This window comes from Pinus tabuliformis, chromosome 4_2 (genome assembly GCF_031772625.1).
Source record: "Pinus tabuliformis cultivar Carrire ecotype Pingquan chromosome 4_2, CPIR1, whole genome shotgun sequence".
Classification (NCBI taxonomy): Eukaryota; Viridiplantae; Streptophyta; class Pinopsida; order Pinales; family Pinaceae; genus Pinus; species Pinus tabuliformis.
Genome location: NC_142304.1, coordinates 1,094,640,079 through 1,094,647,749, shown reverse-complemented (window position 1 = coordinate 1,094,647,749; position 7,671 = coordinate 1,094,640,079).

Genomic DNA, 7,671 nt, shown 5'->3' with positions numbered 1-7,671 from the left:
CTATAGTTGGTCTCACTGGTGGTGTGATTCCTGCTCCTCTCCTCCTCCTGCTTCCACTCTCTATACCATTAACACATTTGTTATTCTCTCAATCTCCCAAACAAGACACAATGTTGAAACTGTGGTGCTCTGATACCACTTGTAACATGCAAAGACACCAACCAAACACACACACACACACATATAAATTGTGTCTAGCTCTTGACTTGCACTATGACTTATTTATATATATTTTTATAACATTTGAATTAATTGACATACAACTAAATTAATTGACCTAATCATAGCTAGTCATGGATACACTTTATGATCCTTATAATGTGTTCAATCTAATTTATAAGTGTGAATGCATTAGCGACGAACCCATCTAAGATTAATAGTGCTAAGGGAACTAAGCTATAATTGTTTGGCTTACTCTTTGGTTGTCATATTATAATATTGGGAGGCAACCTACCTTAAAATGTTTCTCGAAGGCTCTCTGGTCTCCATCTATCATACAAAGAGGCCTAATTAATGAATGTGACAGGTTTTAGGTGGATCCCTTGCTACTGTTGATCTATGGATAGTTGATCTAACAGTTCACACTCTTTGGGAACTAGTTATGGTAGTTTTCACTCATGCCCCTGCTTCTTAGTTGTCTCATTTTCTCTTGCTGGTTATAAGGGGAGAGCTCTGCAACTCCCTAGAAACCTTATCATTCAGATTCTCCAACGAATGTGATTGCATCTCCTATACAGGTATGGTGTTATTAAAAACCCTTAATATTATTGAGATAGTTCTTAAATTTGCATTATAACCCCTCTAATTTCTTGGCAGTGTTTATGTCTGCAAGGGTTTCAACAGGATGGATAACACTTATGCCAACAATAGTCTGCAAGAACCTTTGTTTATCAAGAATGAGGTATATAATGTGTTTTTTTTGTTCTGGTCACCATAGGAGGATTATGTGTGTGTGTGTGTGTGTGTGTGTGTATATGTGTATGTGTATGTGTATGTGTATATGTATATATGTATATGTATATATGCATATGTATATATGTGTGTGTGTGTGTGTGTGTGTGTGTGTGAGTGTGTGTGTTGTCATTACTCACGACAAAATTTGATTTGGAGGGGATCTCTACATCCCATCAAAGGAACAGGATACCCCAGGTACTATTCCTCCTTTGTAAGTTCTTTTTCTTAATATTCATCTTGCACACAATAATCTTGTTTTCCTTCTTCTAAATGTGAGCATCAATTATTTGTTTACAGGTATAGATTTTGACATCATGGTCGAATTAGAGTCAGGATTAGGGTTTTCTTCATAGCCTTCTAGGTTTTTAATTTTCTTATCCTCTTTTTACATGTTCTCAGGATATTCCCTTTCACGGGCAGATACGAGGCCAATGAGGTTTATGTAGCGCTATGTTATTGACTGTTATGAGAGGGTTTATATTTTTTTAATATGGTACAATGAGAACTTTTTAGCTGAGTCTTAGGTCATATTGTAGGCTTAAGCTTCTGAAAGTGTTTCACTTTGAACTTAATCATGCCTTTTTGAATATAGATAAATTTTATGCAAGAGAGGCTACAATGTACAGTCAGAATCACTCATCCCTCGTATGAGGATTTCGACTTATAAACACTTTACCATGGGGATTCTCTTCCAATATTTTCTATCTGTATAATTAACAAAAGTGCATTGCATGAATATATATTTGCAATTCTATGGTAGTATATTCCATGATTCTGTTTTAATTCTGCAATGATTGTGTTTACATGATGTGAATAAGTAATTGTATTTGCATACTCTCTTACCCTTACTCAACTATTGTTCCAAAAAAAGATAAGTTTATGCCAAGCTTGAATTTGTTCTTTCATCGAGTTTCCTAATACATAACACATGAAACACCCTCGCGGGTCTAGTTCAATGATTTTAATTGGTTTGACTGATCTAGAACATTTCTAAGTTGCCAATTTTCACTGGATGGCTTAGGACCAAACCATTCGTGAGATTTTCTGGTATCAGTAAGTTTATTTGGCCTTATTCGTGGATTTCTACACTATAAGAAAAAAGGTCATTAGTGAGGGTCATGCCTATGACAGACCTTTAAGATCCATCACCAATGTGACATATGGTGACGGTCTTTAAAAAAGCGTTGTTGTAAGTGTATATAGTGATGGTCCTTTAAGGTTTTTCACCAAAGCCATTTTCAATGACACTTTTGGTGAGGGTCGTTAAAGGCTCGTCACTAATTCTCTCTTTGGTGACACTTTTGGTGAGGGTCGTTAAATTCCCATCACTAATTCTCTCTTTGGTGACACTTCTACTGACAATATTTTATTGACCGTCACCAATGATCTTTTTGGTTACTTTTGGTGACGGTCAATAAATGTTCATCATCATTGATCATTCCAATGAATTTTTTATGACGCTTCATTAAGGGTCCGTCACCAATATCGCATATGGTGACGGTCTTTAAAAAATTGTTGTTGTAAGTGTATATAGTGATGGTCCTTTAAGGTTTGTTACCAAATCCATTTTCAATGACACTTTTGGTGAGGGTCATTAAAGGCCCGTCACTAATTTTCTCTTTGGTGACACTTTTGGTGAGGATCGTTAAAGGCCCATCACTAATTCTCTTTTTGGTGACACTTCTAGTGACGATATTTTATTGACCCTCACCAATTCTCTTTTTGGTTACTTTTGGTGACGGTCAAAAAATGTTCGTCATCACTGATCATTCCAATGAGTTTTTTATGAAGCTATGTACTTGTTACTATATTTTATGTCAAAAGATAATGATTTAAGACCATTGTTGTGGAGTCTTTTTTATTATGTGTCTAAGGTCATAGTGGTTATAATAGTTAGTTAATTTGTTAAGAATTAATTAGTGTGTATCATTTTCCTCAAGTCATAAGAATATAGTTTTCCTATGAGTCAACACATGATTCATCTCTATTAGGTTTATTATCTAGCAAATTTCCTTTAAATAAAGTTCCACTAGTGTGTGTAGGAACTATATTATTTAATACATAATCAATCACTATCAATTTGATTAATGAGAGAGACCTAGCACTCCTCAACACTCATGGCACACCTTAACATGCTTTGGAACAGTACACTAACATTCCTTGGCACCTCACATGTCTTGGAACATCTTTGTACCTAGAACATCTTCCCATGAGTAGGATGCCCAAGCACATGCTGGCATGCCCTAGCATAGCATAGCACTTCCCTATCATGTGTTGGCATGCCCTGGAACACCTTGGAAAAATATTGCATTGAAAAACATTAGAACTTGGCATACATTGGCACTTGGCATGTATTGCAACATATTATAAGTGTGCCTAGCATGCCCCTTTTGAAAAAGATAAAGTCCTGACTTATTAACCCTCTTATGTGTTCATTTCCTTACATTTTAGCTTGTTTATTCCTTGTGTTGCCTTGAAACTCCTTGACGCATATTGGCATACTATGTCACCATGCACATCCTAGCATGTCTTAGCACCTGGAATTCCTTGGCACTATTTGGCACATGCTAGCACACCCCGAAAATACCTAGCACACTCTAGAACTTCTTGACATTCCCTGATATTACCCAGCATGCCTTACCCATGCTTAGCATACCTTGTCACTCCCTCCTTGGCATGACAACTAGCACTCATTAACACTCCCCGACACACCCTTATATTCATTCACTTCCATGCATTTTGACCTAGTGCTCCCTTGTGTTGTCCTAGTACTCCCTAACACTCCTCAGCATGCATTGGCACTCTCTAGCACACCTTAGCACTCTTCGATATGCTCTTCCACTTCATAGCATGCATCACACTCCCTGACGCACATTGGCACTTGGCAAGTATTAGCATGTTTGGCATTCGTTGAGATGACTTGGTATGATTTGGCATGGTTTAATATTAAAGTTATTTGAGATCAATTATTGGAAACTAGATGAGAAGAAATGGAGGAATATTTGGCACTTAGAATGAATTGACACTTGGCACTTGGCACCTATTGGCACCTAGTGTTGGTTTTCCTAGCATGACCCTCATGGAAAAGGTAAAGTGATGACTTATTAACCCTATTATGTGCTCATTTACTTGTAGTTTAACTTGTTCCTCCCTTTCGTTCCCTTGACAGTCCCTGGCATGCATTGTCACACCCTTGTACATCTTGGCATGCCTTCGCACTTGGCACGTCTTATCTTGTTTGACATGTCTTCGTAGTACCTGGCACATGTTAGCATGCCCTAGCATTGCCTAACACACATTGGCAGTCATGACCTTACAACTAGCATTACATTTTTCCATGACTTGGGAACATTACATTCACTAGAACACCTTGGCACTCCCTAGTTTTCATGCCCTCTGTTATCCTCCACAATGTCCCAGGCTAATGAGGAGATCGACGGAGGTAATCACAGACCAAGATTTTAGTTTGGTAGCTAGTCCTACCAAACCAGAGAGGGCTCTCTCTATGAAATCAAAACAAAGAGATGGTTGGAATGTAAAGGATTTTAGGCTAGATAGCTAGGTTCAAGTGGGTTTTGGAAAATTTAGGGTTTTGTTGCTGGATAAGGGAGAAAAACTAGGTAGCTAGGTCAGAGGATCAAAGGGTTACAACAAAAAATACAAAAAGGAGAAAGGTAGCATTACTTTTGTTATGGATCTTGGGGTTTTTCAGTGTATTGTATTGTTGAGAAGAAGCGAAAGGTATTAATGAACATGAAACATGAATTCATTAAGAAAGAAATAATGTAACACAATGATTTTTCCATCAAAACAGAGCTTTATGCAAAGAATTTTGTTTATAAAATGTAAGGAAAACCATTGAATAATTGAAGAATGGAAAGAGAAGATTAATATCTTTCATATAAAGCTATAACAGAGAAAAAATAACATCACAAACTTACTGCACATGATTTCCTAGATAATAGTTGCAAATTGTGTCCTTTGATTTCTAGAAAATGTCCAAGTACAAGCTACAATAGTTGTCTCCTCTGAAATCCAACCTGTTCTATCACTGAGAAACTGATACATAAAGACCAAAACAACATCTCCCCACTCTTAGGGGTTGAATCAATGACTCTAGGAACTGTTCCATGAGGTGTTCTAACCAAACCCTAATGTCTAGGGAAGTTAAAAACGACTTCTACAATTAACTTTGACTCCAACCTCTCTCATAAATGAGGTCAAATTTACATCAAAACAACTTATAAATACTAACCACCCATTATTTACATTTAATTTTACCCCCCACATTCATCTACTTCACCCTTTTGACTTTTACTAGAGTCAAACTAGGAATTACAAAAAATTACACAGTGAAAATTTTAGAAAAATCTCAGAAATTTCTAGGTGTACAACGAGCTGTTGGAGGCCATTTTTGAGTACCTTTCTGAAGTCCAAATCCAGATCAGAAGGCTTTTCTGGAAATCTGGGAGAGTGTAGATGTCTTTAGAGTATTGTTTCACTAAAAATGACGAATTTTTGGCTAAGATATGGCCATTCGCCCAAGGTGTCTCCAGGTGCACAATGAAATGGAAAGAGAGGGGAAAAATGTGATTTTTGGCCTGTTTTTTACAAATTTCTCAAAACCTGAGCCCCAGACCAAGAAAGTGGGCAAATGGGGTTTGATATGGGGTCATAAGATTTCCAAAAATTCTGATTTTACATCATTTGGAGCCCTGAGGAAGAAGCAAAGTGTAAGCTCGCTGTGCTGCTAGACAAAAAAAGGCCAAAAAATTTCAAGTCTGCACCAAAACACAAAATTTTCTCCAAACCATCCCAAAATTTGTTCAGAGATGCCTCCTTAGCAGACCTAGAACTTGATAACACTCCCTATCATACACTATTATTCATTCATTTCCATGCAATTGAAACTAGTCCTTCCTTGTGTTTCCTTGCACTACCTAACATACCTTGTCAATGCCTCCTTAGCACACCCAAAACTTGCTAACACTCCCTATCACACACTCTTATTCATTCATTTACATGCAATTGAAACTAGTCCTCCCTTGTGTTTCCCTGGCACTCCCTAGCATGCGTTGGCACCACACCCTAGCACCTGACACCTCTTGGCATGCCTTAGCACTTGGCATGTCTTGGAATGACTAACATGCCTTGGAACTTTCTAGCATGTGTTATCACTTCTTAGCATTCATTGCACACCTTGACACTCCCTAGTTGTCATGCCCTCATAGATAGCCTTACTTTTTTTGTGACTTTGGAACCCAACCAAGTCATTGAAAAATAGTGTTGTCCCTAGACAAAAGTCTCCCTTTGTCTAGAATTGCTTTTTCCATCCCCTTATCATAATCGTATGCTTACCTATTGCAAGTCCTATTATGAAATTATCCTAATACGCTTCGTCCTTGGGACACCTGGTAGACACTCTTATTCATTTGTCATGCGCTTTGACCTAGTTCTCCCTTGTGATGCCCTCACACTCCCCAACACTCCTTGACATGCATTGACATTTTCTGGCATGTGTTAACATGCCTTTTCATTCCTTGGCATGCCTTGGCACTCCTTAGCTATCATGCCCTCATAACTACCCTTATTGGTTTTAAGACTTGGGAACCAACCAAGTCCTACCTCGACTACAACATCTTGACCAAGTTATAGTTACTACAACTATACTATCCCTTGTTTACCTAAGAATGGCCTATAACTCATCTTAGGCTACTCATGCCCAATCTTAGCTCATCTCACTTAAGAAGTTACCAAGTCAAGGCTCACGTCTAACCATGGCCATAAAACAACTAAGCAACATAGTAACATTGAACATGTTGGCATTCCCTACATGCCATGGCATGCTTTATCACTCCCTATCATACTGTAGCACTCCTTGACATGTCATGGCACTCTTGCATGCCTTTGAACTACCTAGCATATAACTTTGTCACTCCCTCCTGAGCACACTTGGAATTCACTGACACTCCCTATCATACACTCTTATTTGTTCATTTCCATGCACTTTGAACTAGTTTTCCTTTGTGTTTATGTCGCACTCCCTAACACTCCATGACATGCATTAGCACACTTTGACACCCATTGGCATACCCTGGCATGTCTCCCTAACACTCTAGCATTTATTGGTACCACCTAACATACCTTGTCGTCCCCTTCTTAGCACACCTAGAACTCAATGACACTCCTTGTCACACACTCTTAGTCATTCATTTCCATGAATTTGAAACTAGTGCTCCCTTATGTTTCCCTGGCACTCCATAACACTCCGTGGCATGCATTGGCACACCCTAGCACCTGACACATCTTGGCATGTTTCCCTAGCTTCTAATATGCCTTAACACTGCATAGCATACCTTATCACTCCCTCCTTAGCACACCTAGAACTCACTAACACTTCCTGTCACAAAATCTTAATCGTTCATTTGCATGCATTATTTTCACCTATTGCTCCCTTGTGTTCCCCCGGCACTCCTTAACACTTCCTAGCACGTGTTTTTGATGGACAAAACACTATATATAGGGCAGATCATCCTCCATTTGTGGACAAGCAAATTTGGTTAAGTAAGTTTGTAATAAGAAGTGCGAAGATAACCAACCAAGAGAAGGAAACAAAGAGAGAAGATTTTGGTGTTGTTTATGGGTTTGTTTTAGGGCTAATAGATCCACACGTGCGAAGGAAGGAAGAACTATCTACTACAAAAAAGGTCGAAGATC